Genomic DNA, 21181 nt, shown 5'->3' with positions numbered 1-21181 from the left:
GTCCTCTGGACAAAAGAGGAAAAAGACCATCCAGATTGTTACCAGCGCAAAGTTCAAAAGCCAGCATCTGTGATGGTATGGGGGTGTGTTAGTGCCCATGGCATGGGCAACTTACACATCTGTGATGGCACCATCAAAGCTGAAAGGTACTTCCAGGTTTTGGAGCAACACATGCTGCCATCCACGCAACGTCTTTTTCAGGGATATCCCTGCTTATTTCAGCAAGACAATGCCAAGCCACATTCTGCATGTGTTACAACAGCGTGGCTTTGTAGTGGAAGAGTGCGGGTACTAGACTGGACTGCCTGCAGTCCAGACCTGTCACCCATTGAAAATGTGTGGTACATTATGAAGTCCAAAATACGACAACGGAGACCCCGGACTGTTGAACAACTGAAGTCGTACATCAAGAATGGGAAAGAATTCCACCTACAAAGCTTCAACATTTAGTGTCCTCAGTTCCCAAATGCTTGTTGAGTGTTGTTAGAAGGAAAGGTGATGTAACACAGTGGTAAACATACCACTGTCCCAGCTGTTTTGAAATGTGTTGCAGGCATCCATTTCAAAATGAGCAAATATTTGCACAAAAACAAAGTTTTTCAGTTTGAACATTAAATATTTTGTCTTTGTGGTGTATTCAATTGAATATAGGTTGAAGAGGATTTGCAAATCATTGCCTTCTGTTTTTATTTACATTTTACACGTTTCAAATTCATTGGAATTGAGGTTGTAATCTCTCCATCTAGTCTTGGGTCTTTACCGAGGTCTCCTCCCAGATGGCTGTGCATGGAACACCTGCCTAGGGAGGCACCCAGGGGGCATCCTTACAAAATGCCCAAAACACCTCAGCTGGCTTCTTTCAACGCGAAGGAGCAGATCATCCACCAACACTGAGCTCCTCACAGATGGCCGTGCTTCTCACCTCATGTCTAAAAGAGACACCAGACACCCACCTGAGGAAACCCATTTCAGATGCTTGTACCCGTGATCGAGTTCTTTCAGTCATGACCCAACCCCAACCCTCATAACCACAAATGGTAAATGGACTGCATTTATATAACGCTTTTCCATCTGAATCAGACACTCAAACCGATTTACACATCAATGCCTCACATTCACCCCGATGTGAGGCTGCTGCCATGCAAGATGCCCACTACACACCAGGAGCAACTAGGGGATTAAGGACCTTGCCCAAGGCCTTTAGTGATTTTCCGGTCAGGCTGGGATTTGAACCGAGGATCCTCTGGTCTTAAGCCCAACACAAAGATTGACCAGTAGATCGAGAGCTTCAACTTTTGGCTCAGCTCCCTTTTCGTCACAACAGTACGGTAGAGCGAATGCAATACCAGACAGTATTGCATTCAGGACGGTATTGCATTCGTTCTACCATCCCTGCTGCGCCAATTCTCCGGCCAATCTTACGCTCCATTATCCCCTCACTCGTGAACAAGACCCCAAGGTACTTGAACTCCTTCACTCTTTCACAGTAGGCAATCCATCGGTTTCCTGCTGAGAATCATGGACTCATATTTAGGGGTGCTGATCCTCATCCCAGCCGCTTCACACTCGGCTGCAAACCAATCACGTGAGTGTTGGAGGTCACAGGCCGATGAAGCCATCAGGACCACATCATCTGCTAAAACAGTGATGAGACCCTGAGCCCACCAAACTGAAGACCATCCTCCCCTCCAACTACACCTCAGTATCCTGTCCATGAATATCACAAACAGGATTGGTGACAAGGTGTAGCCCTGGCGGAGGCCAACACCCACTGGAAATGAGTCCGACGTACTGCTGAGCACTCAAACACAGCTCATGCTTTGTGAGTACAGAGACTGGATGGCCCTGAGAAGGGACGTCCTCACTTCATACTCCCACAGCACATTCCACAGTTTCTCCCAGGATACCCGATCATACACCCTCTCCAAGTCCACAAAACACATGTAGACTTTATGGGCATACTCTCAGGCACCCTCCAGGATCCTTGTGAGAGTGAAGAGCTGGTCGGTTGTTCCACAGCCAGGACAGAACTCGTATTGTTCCTCTTCAATCAGAGGTTCGACTATCAGCTGAACCCTCCTTTCCAGCACCCTGGAGTAGACTTTACCAGGGAGGCTGAGCAGTGTGATGCCCTTGTAGTGTGATGCCCACACAATCTCTGGTCCCCCTTTTTAAATATGGGGACCACCACCACCACAGTTTGCCACTCCTTTGGCACTGTCCCAGACCTCAATGCAGTGTTGAAGAGACGTCTCATCCAAGACAGTACCTCCACACCCAGAGCCTTCAGCATTTCTGGATGGATCTCATAAACCCCTGGGGCTTTGCCACTGCAAAGTTGTTTGAGTAATTGTGTGACTTTCACCAGGGGAATTGATGATGATCCAACATCAGCTTCCAGGTCTGCCCCTACTAAAGAGGGTGCTCCAGTCTGATGCAGGAGTTCCCCAAAGTGTTCTTTCCAGCACCCAATTAGCTCCTCAGTTGAGGTCAACTGAGTCCCATCCTTACTGTAAACAGCTTGGATAGTTCCCTGTTTCCCCTCCTGAGGTGCCTCAGGGTCCACCAGAAGCACCTTGTTGCCAATTGGAAGTCCTTCTCTAGGTTTACTCCAAACTCCTGCCACAGCCACTGCTTTGCCTCCCTCACAGCAGAGGCTGCCACCCTCTGAGATAACATATCCCAGAAGGACTCCTTCCACCACAGTGTTTGAGGGTTTCTGCCCCTTGAGGCATGTAAGACCTTCAGGCCATAGCTCCCCGCTGTGGCTTTAGCAATGGAACCTTTGAACATTGCCTATTTTGGTTCAATGACCCCAACCTCCACAGGGATGTCAGAAAAGCTCCATGAGAGCTGTGAGTTGAAGATGTGTCGGACAGTGGGCTCCTCTAGACATTCCCAGTTCACCCGCACTATTCCTTTGGCCTTACCAGGTCTGCCCAAAGTCCTCCTCCTCCCTCTGATCCAACTCACCATCAGATGGTGATCAGTTAACATCTCTGCCCCTCTTTTCACCTGAGTGTCCAGGATATGTGGCCTCATATCAGGTGATACTATCACAAAATCGATCATTGACCTTCGGCCTAGGGTGCTCTGGTACCATGTATGCTTATGAGCATCCTTATGTTTGAACATGGTGTTTGTTATGGACAACCCATGACTACCGCACAAGTCTAATAACAAATGACTACTCGTATTTAGATCGTGGAGGCCGTTCCTTTCAATCCCACCTCTCCAGGTGTCTCTGTCATTGCCCACTTGTGCATTGAAGTTCCCCAGTAGAACAATGAAGTCCCCCACTGGAGCCCCATACGGGACTTCAGCCAGGGACTCCAAGAAGGCTGAATTATCCAAACTAACGTTGGGTGCATATGCACAAACAACAGTCAGAGTCACCCCCCACCCCCCCACCATCTACCAGGTTCAAAGTAGTGGCACTCAGCTGTGGACTCATGAGTATCGCCACACGCGCCTGGCACCTCACACTCTGGGCAACCCCAGAGAAGAATAAGGTGCAACCTCTTTTAAGGAGAGTGGTTCAAGAGGCAAGGCTGTGCCTGAAGGCGAGGCCCACTAGATTTAACGGGCAGCGCTCCAGCTCCCGCACAAGCTCCAGTTCCTTCCCCCACAGTGAGGTGATATTCCACACCCCCAGAACTAGCCTCTGCTGCCTGGGTGTGGTCCGTCGAGGACCTCGACTTTCACTGCCACCCACCCTTTGTGATTCATTTATACCATATTATATTGACCTGTGTGGCCTTGACATTTGAGCAATTCTGTGCAAAATTGAACAGTTTTATCCTCAGCTAACACACAACTCTTTCACCATATTTAATCCATATTGAATACAAATTGTTTGAGCCAAATATGGTCAACCTTTCATAGTAATCCAAGATCACAGGTCGTGACCAGTGCAAAGGTCACATATGACTTGTATTAATGTTTCATACTCATTAAAAGTGTACATTTAATCAGCTCCTTCAAATATCCATTATGAGCCTCACAAGATTGACTCTTTTAAGGTCATACAAGGTCAAAGGTTATGTCGTAACCAGTTTACAGTCATAACCCACTAAAAAACTGGTTTCCTAAATATTAACTTATTTCTGTAGTATTAATTTTATTTCCTCAGTTGTATTTAAGTTGTTTGATGTCTGTTATCATTTTAACTTGTCTGTCTAACTTAGTTGCTCTGACTTTGTCCCATTGATTAAGTAAGGTGTCAATCAAAGTCACTCTGGTCAGACTGGCTGACATTAGTCATGTGGGAAGATGTGCACTTTCCATTGGCCGGAGGTCTATGGGAAGGCCAATCTCCAGTGGTGAAGTTTGTGAGACACAGCTGCAGAACTACCACAGATATGAGGCGGAAAATATGAGTTAAAATAACTGCTATTCAGAGAGAGATCTTGAGGCGAACGCTAAAGGAAGCACTCAGCGATAAGGTCACATTGGCATGATGAATTGTGAGGCAGTGCAGGGGTTAAATGCGTGCAAGTGTCAAGGTGGCTATACTCACAGGAGAGCGATATGGTCACTGAGGACCAGTGGGATAAGAATTTCATTGCGATTACCAACATCCTCACAAGTTATCGGACTATGCTCATCGCAGTGGTAGTGTACTGTGGATAGTATCGGCACTAAGCAAGTATGTGTTTCTATGGTAGCGCGTTATTGCTGTCTATATTATAATAGCCAAGTGGCCTCTCTGTGCATGCGTATGTATGGCTTAGATCACAAAGAAACTGGGGAGAGCTGACATTTGCTGTTTGGTATGCTTATGTATTTTGGGTCAAGGATGAAGGCTGCAAAAATGGAACATTGATAGGACTAAAATTTCTTGAGAAATTAGTGACATTACCTAAAAACAGTGAACAATGAACATTGTGCTGCAATGTACCATGGGAGTTTTGGGTTTTAAATGTTGTTGCTGTGGTTTAACAGTTAGCGTTATTGATGTATTGTGTTTCTGTAGTTCAGTTGGTTTAGTCATTTTAGTTAAGTGTCATGTTGCAGTTACCATGAGTGAGTTAAGTATCATGTTGCCGTTACCATGAATGATAACTGTATGGCTTTTGATGTCTTCCCTCTGTTTGTGGGTGTATAAAATTCAAAGCACCTGCTTGCAGCAGAATGCAGAAAAGGCAAAAAGCTGTGCGTGTGTGTGCGTATAACTTTGATCACAGACAAACAGTGGAGAGCTGACATTTGCCGTTTAGTATGTTTATGTATTTGGTTCAAGAATGAATACCTCTAAAACAGACTGTTGATAGGACTAATATTTTTGGGGAAACTGCAGATATTACCTAACAACACTGACAGTGGACATTGCTACTTACATTCTGGACTCACACACCATTACAGCAGAGGGCCGTAAATCATCCTTATATTAAAACTGTGCATGCGTGATGTCATTTAGTAAGTTCAATGTAAGTACATAATATAATTGTAAATATATTAAAAACACATGGATGGCACAAAAAGTGAAAACACCTGTTTCCATTGTGGTCCATTTAAAAATCAAATGACAAAATAGAAGTAGTAATAAAATAACATGGTTACCATACATCAATGCCTGCGGTGTGCCCTCTTCTCTGGCATGACAATGGCCAAAGGGCCCCAAAATATTGTACAGCAAATATCATAAATAAACATACTTGACAAGGAAATAACGGTACAAAAAAATCCCTCTGTTACCGATCGTCAATGCCCGCAGTGTGTCCTACATAAACACTTTATGACATGGTGTTACTAACAATTTCATAGCAAACGCTTTAGTTCAACATATTTCTGAGGCAATATTACATACCTCTTCCCTGGCGTGACAATGGAAAAAGGGAAGAGGCCTCAGAAATTGGCTTACTATATACACAGCGGAAGTTGTCACTCCCAAAATTGCACGTAAGGACAAAATATAAAAATTCCATATGACGACAAAGATGATTTAACTGTCAGGCAATAAACTACTCACAAACATTTGTGTAATTATTCCAACATTAATTACACAATGAAGTAATGAAATAAACATAGATATAATATAAGTGTAAAATAGACGCTGTTACACATATAGATGACAAATGTGTAATCTTCATAACAATGGCACAGACATTTGCTGGCTGTGTGTGTGTTCTAGTGAGCTGCACTTTCATTAAGAATGCAGCCTAAGTGAATACCAATAGATAGCAGTGTTGTATTGAGACTGCCAACACAGACTAAATAATAAAAATAAAAGTAACAAAACAAACAAAAATCAAGTAAACAAAAAAATGTCTGAAAAAAAATCATCATCATTGCATTTTATCACCACTAGAGTGCAGCAGATTGTAGCCAATGCTTAATGTAAGTCCATCACCAAAGAAACTGCAGAGATATGTGGCTGAAATCTTACAGATATGGGTGGGCTTTTAGGCATCCACACATGCCCCTTACATCAACCCTGAACATAAACCTACAAAAACCCATAAAAGGGTACAGATTCATGCATCACCAGTCTGAAACCAGGGTCAGGGGTGGAGGCCAAGTTGTTAGTGCAGGAGGTTCCCAGTTCAACCCCACCCCTGCCACATTTCCCCATGTATTGAGTTGCGTCAGGAAGGCCATTTTTTTTTTGTTTGTTTTTATTTTTATTTTTTTGTTTTTCTGGTGCAGGGGTGGACAGGCAGATAATTAAAAAGAGGAACTTGCCAGACACAACAAATTGGGCCTGTGATCCCTAATAAATGTGTCTATAAATTAAAAAATGAATAAAAGATTAATGAATCATTAACCAGCTCAACATAGTCCTATTTGCATAAAAGGACGTCTCACAACAGCTTATCTCAATTTTCAAAGTTTTCCTTCACATATTTGTTTGACACAAAAATATCAAGCTTTTCCATCTTTGCAAATGCTTAAAGTGTTTGTCAATAAGATTTTTCACACTCTGGGAATGCACACGTGCGACCTGGCTGGTTCAAATGTCGAAAGGTGTAGAAATGTAAACAGGATGCTTGGTTGGTCAAACAGCTGTCTAAATCCATAATAACCATAATTTTATGGATACTTGTCATTATGGGGTATTGTGTGTAGAATTTTGAGGAAAAAATTTAATCCATTTTGGAATTAGACTATAACATCACAACGTGTTTCTGTGTAGGCTCTCAGTTGTCCAGGTGGTTTCCATAGTAGAGAAGCTTGAATCTTCGACTGGACTGGGTTGCTTAACGCGAGGACATTTCGCTTCAAATCGCAGAAGCTTCCTCAGCAAAAATTCTTGCTCTGGTAGTCTGACTTCTGTCTTAGAAGAATAATTCTGTCTTAGAAGAATAAATTTATTAAATTTAAATTTATTCTTTTCTTCTCTACAAGAGTCAAGACAGAAGTCAGACTACCAGAGCAAGAATTTTAGCTGAGGAAGCTTCTGCGATTTGAAGGGAAATGTCCTCGCGTCAAGCAACCCAGTCCAGTCGAAGATTCAAGCTTCTCTACTATCACAACATGTGGAAAAAGTGAAGCACTGTGAATACTTTCCAGATGCGTATGTGTAGTTTTTTGTGTTGTTTATTTAGGTTTTTTTTTTTTTTTTTGTCATTTCTGGTGGCTCAATTTAGATGTGCCCATGAAATCGATGCATGAGTGTCTGATTCACGCTCATCAATGACATCTCATCAGTTTTGTCAATGACTACTGCTGACTGCTGCTCCCATCATTTTATTATTATAATATGATGTCATCAACACTTGCACAGTTCTACTACTTTAATAACAACATTCTCTTTATTTATTGTAATGACCCTGTCTTGCCTTGAAGGTCAATTTTTTTGTTTAATTCTGTTTGCTCAAACTGTTAAACCTTTGAGGCAGATTATTGTTTGCACAAAGCAGGATCAATTTCTGATGCAAACTCATTGTAGCTTCAGAGGAACTTATAAAGAACCTGCTGGATGGGCAAACAATGAGCTGTGCTAAAGGCCAAACATAAGCACAAATTAAAAAGTGCTGAAGGTTCTACTTATGTTTGAAAAATTAAGAAGCCAGTCTCAAGACCATTTCAGAGGCCTTTTTATTTGACATTTGCACTTGGGCCCCAAATTAAGAGGAAACTCTCATCTGGGATTCAGTGAATTAAGTTTGCAGATGAAACTACGGTGGTGGGACTCATCTGTGAAAATGAGGAGTCAATGTCCAGGAAAGAAGTCAAAGACCTGGAGGGCTGCTGCAGAGAGAACAACCTGGTGGTCAGGAGATGATCATCGGCTTCCTGAGGTGAGCACCCTCCCCTCACCATCAGCGGCCACATAGTAGAGAGAGTGGAGAACATCGAGTTTCTTGGAGTGTAGATCGCTCAGGACCTGACCTGGAACAAGAACACTCTAGAGATCAGGAAGCGAGCACAGCAGAGACTGCACTTTCTGAGGAAGCTGGAACGAGCCTCTCTCCCTGTAACACTTTTTTTTTAATGATACAATTGCACCCATGAAGTGTTTCATAAAAATCAATGTTCCACATACACACACACACACACACACACACACACACACACACACACACACACACACACACACACACACACACACACACACACACACACACACACACACAAAATGTGTTTCATTGTGGAATCTATGTTGTAATAGACAAGTGGCCTCTGAGTGTGTGTGTGCATGCATGCATGCATGTGTATGGCTTGGATCACGGAGAAACTGAGGAGAGCTGACATCTGACACAAAAGGTGATAGGACTAATATTTTTGGAGAAACTAGCAATATTACAAGCAAAGCTCGGTCATAGTACAGGGAGTCCCAAACAGGAAGTGCCAAATTTTGAGTCCATAGTGAAACAGGAAATGTCAAATGTCAGACACTTCCTGGATCGCACAAGCCAAGATCTCGCGGAATCTTGCGGGAATTCGGTGGCAAATTGAGACTGAAACAGGATGTGCCAAATTTTGAGTCCACAGTGAAACAGTAAATGTCGTATGTTGAACACTTCCTGGCACTGGACTCCCCTGAAATCTGATTTGACACAGATGATTGACACGGCACTGCACATCTTGTTGAAAAAAGCTGCATTTTGAAATCAGTGACACATACGGACTGCGGGGTCCCTCCTGTACAGTAGCTGGTGCTGTGTACTACAAAAGTTTTAATCCACCTTAGTGGAAGAAGAAGAATGTTTGACTCAGATTTCAAATTGAACATGTCATTGGAACCATGGACTCCAAATGACACCAAAGTTATATTGGTGTCATTGTATTTTATGCCAGAAATGAGGTCCAGGTTGTTAAAAGCGCCATTTCTCCTTTTTTTTTTTTGGGGGGGGGGGGGGTTGCCTTATATGTACATGTTTCTCCAGTGATTTTTAAATGAGCAGGCAGCTTTTGATTCATGAGATATAACGTGAAGACGCTCAGGCTGAATGAAATACAGGTAATTTACTCCTCCTCTGTTCTGTATAAAACCTGTGTAACCTCTTAATTTTGCTCTCTGATGGACTTATTTTTAAATAACCTCTTAATTTTGCTGTCTGTCACACCAGTGACACAACATTAGATACAACCCCAATTCCAATAAAGTTGGGACATTGTGTAAAATGTAAATAAAAACAGGGTATATTCAACTGAATATACCACAAAGACAAGATATTTAATGTTCAAACTGATAAAATTTATGGATTTTTGGATGCCTGTAACACGTTTCAAAAAAGCTGGGACAGTGGTATGTTTACCACTGTGTTACATCACCTTTCATTCTAACAATGCTCAATAAGCATTTGAGAACTGAGGACACTAATTGTTGAAGCTTTCTAGATGGAATTCTTTCCCATTCTTGCTTGATGTACAACTTCAGCTGCTCAACAGTCCGGGGTCTCCGTTGTCGGATTTTGCACTTCATAATGCACCACACATTTTCAATGGGCGGCAGTTCTGGACTGCAGACAGGCCAGTCTAGTACCCGCACTCGTTTACTACAAACCCATGCTGTTGTAACAAGTGTAGAATGTGGCGTGGCATTGTCTTGCTGAAATAAGCAGGGACGTCCCTGAAAGACATTGCTTGGATGGCAGCATGTGTTGCTCCAAACCCTGGATGTACCTTTCAGCACTGATGGTGCCATCACAGATGTGTACGTTGCCCATACCATGGGCACTAACACACCCCCATACCAACACAGATGCTGACTTTTGAACTTTACGCTGGTAACAATCTGGATGGACTTTTTCCTCTTTTGTCCGGAGGACACAACGTCCATGATTTCCAAAACAATTTTAAATATGGACTCAGAGAAGACGGTGGCGTTTCTGGATGTTCCTGATGTATGGCTTTTGCTTTACATGGTAGAGTTTTAACTTGCACTTGTAGATGTAGTGATGAACTGTGTTAACTGACAATGGTTTTCTGAAGTGTTCCTGAGCCCACGAGGTAAGAACCATTGCACAAGGAAGTCGGTTTTTAATGCAGTGCCACCTGAGCGATCGAAGGTCATAAGCATTCACTGTTGGTTTTCATCCTTGCTGCTTACGTGTAGAAAGTTCTCCAGATTCTCTGAATCTTCTGATTATATTATGGACTGTAAATGATGGAATCCCTAAATTCCTTGCAATTGAACATTGAGAAACATTGTTCTTAAACTGGTGGACTATTTGTTCATGCAGTTGTTCACAAACTGGTGATCCTCACCCCATCTTTGCTCGTAAATGGCTGAGCCTTATGGGGATGCTCGTTTTATACCCAAACATGGCACTCACTGGTTTCCAATTAACTTGTTCACCTGTGGAATGTTCCAAACAGGTGTTCACTGAGCATTCATCAGCTTTCCCAGTCTTTTGTCCCAACTTTTTTGAAACATGTTACAGGCGTCCATTTCAAAATGAGCGAATACTGTATTTGCACAAAAACAAAAAAGTCTATCAGTTTGAACATTAAATTTTTTGCCTTTGTGGTGTATTCAACTGAATATAGGTTGAAGAGGATTTAGAAATCATTGTATTCTGTTTTTATTTACATTTCACACAACGTCTCAACTTCATTGGAATTGGGGTTGTAAACAAATCTAAAATTATCTTCCTTAACTCAATCTGAGAGCAAATCTCTACAACTTGATATAAATTCATAAAAATATAAAATCCAGCTTTCTGGTGGAGTGGTGTACAGGAGTATTTTCTTAAAAAGAAGACCTGATATTTCAGCTAAAATTTGAGAGAAAGTACATCTAAAAGATGCAAGTCTAGATTTGATGTTTTGGTGAAAGAAACTTTTGTATTTCTTCATAATTGATGTAAATAAAGTCCAAGACTTATTCAGTGACTTGGAAATGTTCATGTTTCCATCCCCTGACTTGTCTGAAGAAAACTGGCAATAAAACTGATTATTATTTACAGGTATTATCAAGTTTTAAATATTTGCTTTCAGTTTGAGTTTGAAAAAGATAATTATAGAAATTTTTATTGTTTATATTTTTGTATTTCTTATATTTGAAATGGCATAAACAAATTAAAATGTGTGAAATACCAAGTGGTCCAATACTTTTGGAGGGCACAGTATCCTAACCTTAACGATAAGTGTAAAATGAGTGTGGTATTAGTTATGTTTTGTTTAAGAATGATTAATTTTAACTGTTACTGCACTTTGTGTGAAATCATAGTCATATATCATGTTGATATGACAATACTGAGATACGATAATTTGGCCTTATTGTACAGCCCTACTGTCAACTAGCTGAAAGGTTTTAGCCCAGGAGCTGAAAGGTTTTAGCCATGCTCATGCTCCCAGAACTATTTTACTGTAATTACATGGTTTGATTGTAAGGAGCTTCCAGGCATGTGAGAGGCAAATAAAGAAAAATGCTTAAAAAGGCATGCATCAAATTTGAATATTTCAAAATATCAATGTGACTGGCATTGCATTTTGTTCTAATTAACATAAAAATTACTTTTGCAAAGTTTTGAGGAATTCCATTGAGATTTATGGGTGCCACCTAACAAATGAACTTTTGTGAAATTTCAAAAAATGTGCAATTTTTAGTCTAACTGCCAAAAGGTTGACTCAGAAATGTTGAGTACAGTGAACCTTTATACAGTAACATGTTCTATAGGGTTATCAAAGTAAAAGTTGTTTATTTGACATTTGGGCAACTTGGGCATTTCTCAGAATTCAACTTTCAAGATTCCCCATTCATTTGTCCTATAGACAAAATGAATGGCAGTCAATGGGACATGTTCACGTAGCCTTACCCTGAGTTTTGTGCAGCAGTGATGGATGACGGACACACATATAAAGTTTAATTGACTTTATTGTTAAATACGAGGGGCGATACTTATGCTGTGTTCACACCGGGCACGACAGACGCGCCACCATCGCCCGGTGTGTCACACTACTTTCGTTGCGAAAATTCTCCCCAGTGCGCCATCAAATAGGATGAACTTCCATTCGGCTCGCCAGCTTCGGGTGTCACTCAAGTTAACATGATGGACCTTGATCACATGGAGCTGATCACAACCTTATACGACCTCGTATAAGGAACAACCTTATACGAGGTCTGTTAGAAAACTATCCGACCTTTTTATTTTTTGCAAAAACTATATGGATTTGAATCATGTGCGCTTGCATCAGCCAAGCTTGAACCTTCGTGCGCATGCATGAGTTTTTTCACGCCTATTGGTTGCGTTATTCACCTGTGAACACACTTTGAGTGAGCAGTGGTCCACCCCCCTCGTCGGATTTTCATTGTGAGGAAAATGTCTGAATGATTTGGAGCTTTGCTGCATCAAATTTTTCCAGAAACTGTGAGAGACAGCCAGGTGGAAACCATTCGGAAGATTCAGACAGCTTTCAGGAATGATTCTATGGGGATCACACAGATTAAGGAGTGTTACAACCGGTTTAAAGACGGCGCACAATGGCAGAGGGCGCGCCACGCTCCAAGCGGCGATCGACAGGCTGAAACGACCAAATCATTTCCAAAGTTAACGCTGTGTTGATCCGGGACATCGTCTGACGACCAGAGAAATGGCAGAAGATGTGGACATAGCACTTTTTCGGCACATTCCACTGTTACAGGAGCTTTTGTAATGAAAAGACGTGCAGAGGAATTTGGGACGGCGCCGCTAATGGCGGAGAACAAAATGCAACGCCGTGATGAAGCCTCACAGGACATGTTGTGGCATGTCCAGCTCGTCCACAATTTCTCGGATAGTCACACGACTGAAAAGCCACCGAAAGCCATCTGAATCTTCCGAATGGTGCAAGAGCTGGGCATGTTACAACATGTCCTGTGAGACCAACACAGAGGTGCTTTTGTCCCGTGCCATTAGCTGCTCCGTGGCGAATTCCTCCGTTCCTCTCACGACAGGCGTGAAAAAACTCATGCATGCGCATGAATGTTCAAGCTTGGCTGATGCAAGCCCACATGATTCAAATCCATATAGTTTTTGCAAAAAATAAAAAGGTCGGATAGTTTTCTAACAGACCTCGTATATCACTACGGTCATGCATCAACTCCTCAACTAAGACTGAACTCAAAGCCAGACTGCTTGATGTCTTAGCTTCACATTTGACAAATACCCAATCAGTAGACAGTCTTGAGGATAGTTTAATACGACACTTGACGTGATTGTGCCATCTTTTTTAATTAAAACCGTACTCCCCCAAAACATAGTCACCTTGGTTCAATGATTACCTGCGTGACCTGAAGCATAAGGCTAGAGGTCTAGAACGGAAATGGCATAGTTCAAAATTAGAAGTATTCCACCTTGCGTGGTGTGATGCTATCTTAGATTATAAGCCAGCATTACTGGCTACAAAACTGACCTATTACTCTGATTTGATCAACAAAAACAAGCATAACTCAAAGTTCTTGTTCGAGACAGTGGCCACACTTATTCATGGACAACCACCTGTAGTTCCCTCTTCTTTTACAACACAAGATTTCCTGGATTACTTTCAGAAGAAAATAGAAGACATTAGGTTAAACATATCCCAGCATGCCATAACCCATCCACTACACCCTGCCCTGTTGGGCACCATTACTGAGGTATTACCTAGAATTACAGACTTTGAGAGTATCTCTCTAGGCATGCTGATGAAACTCGTAACATCAGCAAAAAAGTACAACCTGTTTATTTGATCCTATACCAACAAAACTGTTTAAGGACCTGTGACCCACTCTTGGGCCGACTGTGCCGGAAATTATTAATCATTCTTTAACTTCTGGATCTGTTCCTAAATGTTTCAAATCTGCAGCGATTAAACCATTACTTAATAAATCTAATCTTGACACCCTCCCCCTCGAACTGCCACCTTATCGTGGTGGCGGAGTTTGCGTACCCGGATGATCCTAGGAGCTATGTTGTAGGGGGCTTTGTGCCCCTGGTAGGGTCTCCCAAGGCAAACAGGTCCTAGGTGATGGGTCAGACTAAGGCCAGTTCAGAAGATCCCATGACCAGTACAAAATCAAGGACCGAGACATTGCCCGGTATGGCGGAGCCGGGGCCCCACCCTGCAGCCAAGCCTGGGGTTTGGGCTCGTGCGTGAGCACCTGGTGCCGACTAGAGATAGTCCGGCTCACCTCCATGCACAGCTTGGGCTCTGGTACCCAACTCCTGGAGAGGGGCTGGATGCTCCACTTTTCTGGCGTTGCCCACGGGGAGAGGCGGAGAGCTGGGGTAGCATTGCTTATTGCTTCCCAGCTCAGTTGCCATGTGTTGGAGTTCATTCCAGTGAATGAGAGGGTCGCGTTCCAACGCCTTCGGGTCGTGGGCAGGTCTCTCATTGTTGTCTTGGCCTACGGGCCGAGCAGCAGTGCAGAGTACCCAACCTTCTTGGAGTCCCTGGGAGGGGTACTAGATAGTGCTCCAACTGGGGACTCCATTGTTCTCCTGTGGAATTTCAACACCCACGTGGGCACCGATAGTGAGACCTGGAGGGACGTGATCTGAACCAGAGTGGTGTTCAGTTGTTGGACTTCTGTGCTAGTCACAGTTTGGCTATCACGAACACCATGTTCAAGCACAAGGGTGACCATACGTGCATGTGGCACCAGGACACCCTGAGCTGGAAGTCGATGATTGACTTTGTAGTCATATCATCTGACCTTCAGCCACGTGTCTCGGACACTTGGGTGAAGAGAGGGGCTGAGCTGTTGACCGATCACCACCTGGTGATGAGTTAGATCCGCTGGGAGGGGAGGAAGCTGGTCAGACCTGGCAGGCCCAAACGTATCGTGACAGTCTGCCGGGAATGACTGGCGGAACCCTGTGTCAAGGAGGTCTTCAACTCCCACCTCCAGGAGAGCTTCTCCCAGATCCCAGGGGAGGTTGGAGACATGGAGTCCGAGTGGACCATGTTCTCCACCTCCATTGTTGATGTGGCCGCTCGTAGCTGTGGTCACAAGGTCTCTGGTGCCTGTTGTGGCGGCAATCCTGAACCCGGTGGTAGATGCCAGAAGTAAGGGATGCTGTCAAGCTGAAGAAGGAATCCTACTTGTCTTTGTTGGTAAGTGGGACCCCAGAGGCAGCTGACAGGCCAAGCGTGCTGCAGCCCGCGTGGTCACAGAGGCAAAAACACGGGATCTAGAAGGAGTTCTGGGAGGCCATGGAGGAGGACTATCATTCGGCCTCGAAGAAATTCTGGCAAACTGTCCAATGCCTCAGGAGGCGGAAGCAGCTCTCCACCGACACTGTCTACAGTGTGGGTGCAGAGCTGTTGACCCTGACTGGGGATGTTGTCAGGAGGTGGAAGGAATGCTTTGAAGATCTCCTCAATCCCATTGTCACATCTTCTGAAGAGGAAGCAGAGACTGGGGACTCAGAGGCGGACTCATAAATCACCCAGGCCAAAGTCACAGAGGTGCTTAGAAAGCTCCTCGGTGGCAAGGCTCCTGGGGTGGATGAAATCTGTCCTGAGTACCTTAAGTCTCTGGATGTTGTGGGACTGTCTTGGTTGACATGCCTCTGCAACATCGCATTGCGGTCAGGGACAGTGCCTCTGGATTGGTAGACTGGGGTGGTGGTCCCTCAGTTTAAGAAGGGGGACCAGAGGGTGTATTCCAACAACAGGGGGATCACACTCCTCAGCCTCCCCGGTAAGGTCTATTCCAGAGTACTGGAGAGAAGAATTCAACCGATAGTCAAACCTCAGATTCAGGAGGAGCAGTGTGGTTTTCATCCTGGTCGCGGCACACTGGACCAGCTCTACACACTCCATCGGGTGCTCGAAGGTTCATGGGAGTTTGCCCAGCCAGTCCACATGTGCTTTGTGGATCTGGAGAAGGCATTTGACTGTGTCCCTCGTGGCACCCTGTGGGGGGTGCTCCGGGAGTACAGGGTCCGGGGTGCTTTGCTAAGGGCTATCTGGTCCCTGTATGACCACAGCAGGAGCTTGGATCACATTGCTGGTAGTAAGTCAAACCTGTTTCCAGTGCACGTTTTCCTCCGCCAGGGCTGCCCTTTGTCACTGGTTCTGTTCATTATCTTTATGGACAGAATTTGTAGGTGCAGCCAGGGTGTAGAGGGGGTCTGGTTTGGGAACCACAGAATCTCATCTTTGCTGTTTGCGGATGATGTGGTTCTGTTGGCTTCGTCAAATCAGGACCTTCAGCATGCACTGGGGCGGTTTGCAGCCGAGTGTGAAGATAAAGATCAGCACCTCCAAATCCGAGGCCATGGTTCTCGACTGGAAAAAGGTTCCTTGCCCTCTTCAGGTCAGTGGAGTGTCCTTGCCTCAAGTGGAGGAGTTTAAGTATGTCGGGGTCTTGTTCAAAAGCAAGGGACGGATGGAGCGTGAGATTGACAGACAGTTCGGTGCAGCGTCAGTCAGACAGATCGGTGATGCGGTCGCTGTATCGGACTGTCGTCGTGAAGAGAGAGCTGAGTAGGGGGGCAAAGCTCTCGATTTACAGATCAATCTACGTTCTGACCCTCACCTATGGTCATGAGATTTGGCTCATGACCAAAAGAACGCCATCGCGAGTACAAGCGGCAGAGATGAGTTTCCTCCACAAGGTGGCTGGGGGAGGTGTGTGTGGATCGGGAGGTCTGGGTGGCATTGCTTGAGCTGCTGCCCCCGTGACCCCACTCCAGATACAGTGGAAGAAAATGGATGGATGGTTCTTGACACCAGTGTATTGAAAAACTATTGGCCAATATCAAACCTATCATTTTGCTCTAAAATTCTGGAAAAAGTGGTGTCATGGCAGCTCGTGAACCATCTTAATGAGAATAATCTCTTTGAGCCACTGAAAATATTTCACAGAGACAGCACTCACTAAAGTGGTGAATGATCTTCTGCTTGTAATGGATTCAGACACCACAACGGTTCTGGTGCTGTTAGATCTCAGGGCTGTATTTGATACCTTGGATCATCATATTCTACTTGATAGGCTGGAAAATCATTTTGGAATTACTGGGAGTGCCCTTGCATGCTTTATGTCATACTTGACCAGTTGTTCTTACTGTGCTTTGTACAGTAACGCTAAGTCTAACCTCAGTGACATGAAATTTGGGGTTCCACAGGGGTCCATCTTAGGCCCCCTGCTTTTCTCCCTTTATATAGCACCCCTAGGGCACATATTGTGACATTTTGGGATTACCTTTTACTGCTATGCTGATGATACTCAGTTATACAGGCCAATATCTGCTGGTAATCTCATTCACATAAAATCCTTAGAAGATTGCCTTACATCGTGAGAAGTTGGATGTCTAGAAACGTCCTACTTTTAAACTCTGATAAGACTGAAATGATGGTTCTTGGTCCAGTGAAACATCAGCATCAATTTGACCAGTTCATGCTGAGCCTTGGCTCATGTGTCATACATCACACTGACAAAGTAAGGAACCTTGGGGTAATTTTTGATCCTACATTGTCCTTTGATCTCTACATTAGAAATATTACGAGGGTTGCTTTCTTCCACCTGCTAAATACGAGGTCTATTAGATAATAAACCAACCCTTTTATTTTTTTTAACTATATGGATTTGAATGACGTGTGATTACACCAATCATGCTTGAACCCTCATGCGCATGCGTGAGTTTTTTCACGTGTCGGTGACATCATTTCCCTGTGGGCAGGCCTTGAGTGAGATGTGGTCCCGCCCTCTCAGCTGAATTCCTTTGTTTCACACGCTGCTGGAGACGGCGCGCGTTGCTTTATCAACATTTTTTCTGGACCTGTGAGGAATATCCGAGTGGACACTATTCGAGAAATTAAGCTGGTTTTCGGTGAAAGGTTTAATGGCTGATGAGAGATTATGGGGTGTTTCTGTCGCTGTAAGGACTTCCCACAGAGCAGAACGTCATGCAGCGCTTCCAGGCGCCGTCGTCGGCCTGTTTCGACCTGAAAACATCCTAATTTAAGGCTTAATTCACCCAGGACGTCGTGAGAGAACAGAGAAGATTCAGAAGAGGCCGGCATGAGGACTTTATGCGGACATTCCACTGTTTAAGGACATTTTTTAATGAAAGACGTGTGCGCAAATTCGCCGAGTCGTTTCCGTGACGACTCAGCAAATCTGTGTGCGCCGCGACAGGAAAAACACCGTCATGTTGAAAACCATTTGTAAAATTCAGGCGGCTTTTGATGGCTTTCAACAAGTGAGTAACTGAGAAATTGTTTAACAGCTTGGGCATGTTCCAACTTGCCCGTTAAGGTTTCCAACGGAGGTGTTTTTCCTATCGCGACCCCCCGCGGTCGGGTCCGGCCCGACATGCGACTCTGCCCGCACGTTCTTTCATTACAAACTGTCCGTTAACAATGGAATGTCCGAATAAACTCCTCATGCCGACTTCTTCTGAAAGTTCTCTGTTCTCTGATGACTTCCTGGATCAACAGAGCCTGAAATGTGGAAGTTTTCAACTTGAAACGGCGAGACGCTGCCGCCTTCAAGCGCAGATCGCCGTCAGGCGCCGTGGGCCGTCCTTACGGCGACACTACCAGACCAAAATCAAATATATATATATATATACATATATAATGTATATAAAGCTGCTGGGATAGGCTCAGCCCCTTTACCCAATCATGGATAAGTGGTTGAAGATATGTGTGTGTGTGTGTGTGTGTGTGTGTGTGTGTGTGTGTGTGTGTGTGTGTGTGTGTGTGTGTGTGTGTGTGTGTGTGTGTGTGTGTGCATATATATATATATATATATATATATATATATATATATATATATATATATATATATATATATATATATATATATATATATATATATATATATATATATGTGTGTGTGTGCATAGATAGATAGATAGATGGATAGACTAAAATGAGTGATTTATTGCGTTGGTGATTTGGTTCTAAGTGTTTTCCTCATTGCTCAGGCGAGCGCGTTGACCTGCTTGGGATGGTTGCTACCCGGCAGGTTTGTGGCCATGCTAGGTCAAACAGAGAACACTGAAACAAACCTGGAGTGGAAAACAGCTACAGGGCAAAGAAAGCATGGAATAATACAACACACATCATATGATTGCTTCTGGTTTACCATACTTATCTATAAAAACAATTTACCCTTTGAAATGTTATTGCCTGCCTAGTGCACATTGTGTAAACAAGAGGCCCGCCAATAATACGGTGCTTATTGCAAATCAATCAAAAATTTTATTAAACCAGACAAATAAGGATTTGTTTAACAATTCACAAAGACTCAGTGAGACTTTACCCGATCATACCTGATGAAGGAGATAGAGGCAAATTTGATTGTGTTATGTTTTACTTTGTGAAAGTGAGAGGGAATCTGATTTTAATATATTTGGCTGTGCGAGTGAGTGTGAGACAATTAGATTAGCAATCTATTTGGTTTGTTTGATATGTAACATCAGTCTCCGTTGTGAAACTTGACGCCTTGTTGCCGTCCGTGTGGTCTGCGTACTGCATTCCTCTGGGACAACAGGTTTAGAGCTGGCCACCATTCGCAGAAAAGATTTGGCCTCAAGGCTGGTGTCTGATTTCAAGTCACTGTGTGTGGGGCCGTGTGTGTATTGCTGGTATCATATCTAGATTAAAACACCATCTCAGGAAGAGAGACTGCCATTGATTTGCAATGCCAAGGCAGGGAAATAAAGACTCAACACCACAATGACATAAACAGGCTTTCAGGAGTTCAAACTTTGTCATACGACACAGCATACTATATACTACATTTACATAGGTGAGACAGGCCAACAAACCCCCTGATCTTTGAGGGCTCACAGCACATAAGCCCCATTGTTCAGCACTTGCTTCAAGTCAGGAAAACATGAAAACCCATGACCCATGAAGAGTTTGCTTTCAGTAATCATATGAGAGAGCTCCAGGCTGGGACAGTACAGACACACATCCTTGCTGCTTTTTTTTTTTCTTTCTTTCCTTTTTTAATATCTCAAAAAAAAAAATTCATGGGCTTCAGTCACATTTTGCTGTGTTAGATGTTGTGAATTTACACCTAACAGCAAAACAGTATAATTAGAAGAACATTCATAGGGCACATATACAGCTGTATGTAAAAGTAATGATTTCCATGATTTTCCTTTATAAATCATCAGCAATTTCGGTTAAATATGTCATATAGCAGACAAACAGTGATATTTGAGAAGTGACATGAATGAAGTTTATAGGATTTACAGAAATTGTGCAATAATTCTTTAAACAAAATTAGGCAGGTGCATAAATTTGGGCATCCCAACAGAAAAAAAATACATCAATATTTAGTAGATCCTCGTTTTGCAGAAATCACAGCCTGTAAACGCTTCCTATAGCTTCCAATGAGAGTCTGGATTCTGGTTGAAGGTATTTTGGACCAGTCTTCTTTACAAAACATCTCCAGTTCAGTCCGGTTTGTTGGTTTCCGAGCATGGACAGCCCGCTTAAAATCACACCACAGATTTTCAATAATATTCAGGTCTGGGGACTGAGATGGCCATTCCAGAATGTTGTATTTGTTCTTCTGCATGAATGCCTTAGTAACTTTTCAGCAGTGTTTAGAGTCGTCTTGTTGAAAGATCCAGCCCCGGCGCAACTTCAACTTTGTCACTGATTCTTGAACATTGTTCTCAAGAATCTGCTGATATTGACTGGAATCCATGTGACCCTCAACTTTAACAAGATTTTCAGTACCTGCACTGGCCACACAGCCCCACAGCATGATGGAACCACCTTCAAATTTTACTGTAGGTAGCAAGTGTTTTTCTTGGAATGCTGTGTTCTTTTTCAGCCATGCATACTGCCCCTTGTT

This window comes from Thalassophryne amazonica, chromosome 10 (assembly GCF_902500255.1).
Source record: "Thalassophryne amazonica chromosome 10, fThaAma1.1, whole genome shotgun sequence".
NCBI classification, from domain to species: Eukaryota; Metazoa; Chordata; class Actinopteri; order Batrachoidiformes; family Batrachoididae; genus Thalassophryne; species Thalassophryne amazonica.
The sequence above is the reverse complement of the archived record's forward strand: the minus strand, read 5'-3'. Positions refer to the sequence as shown.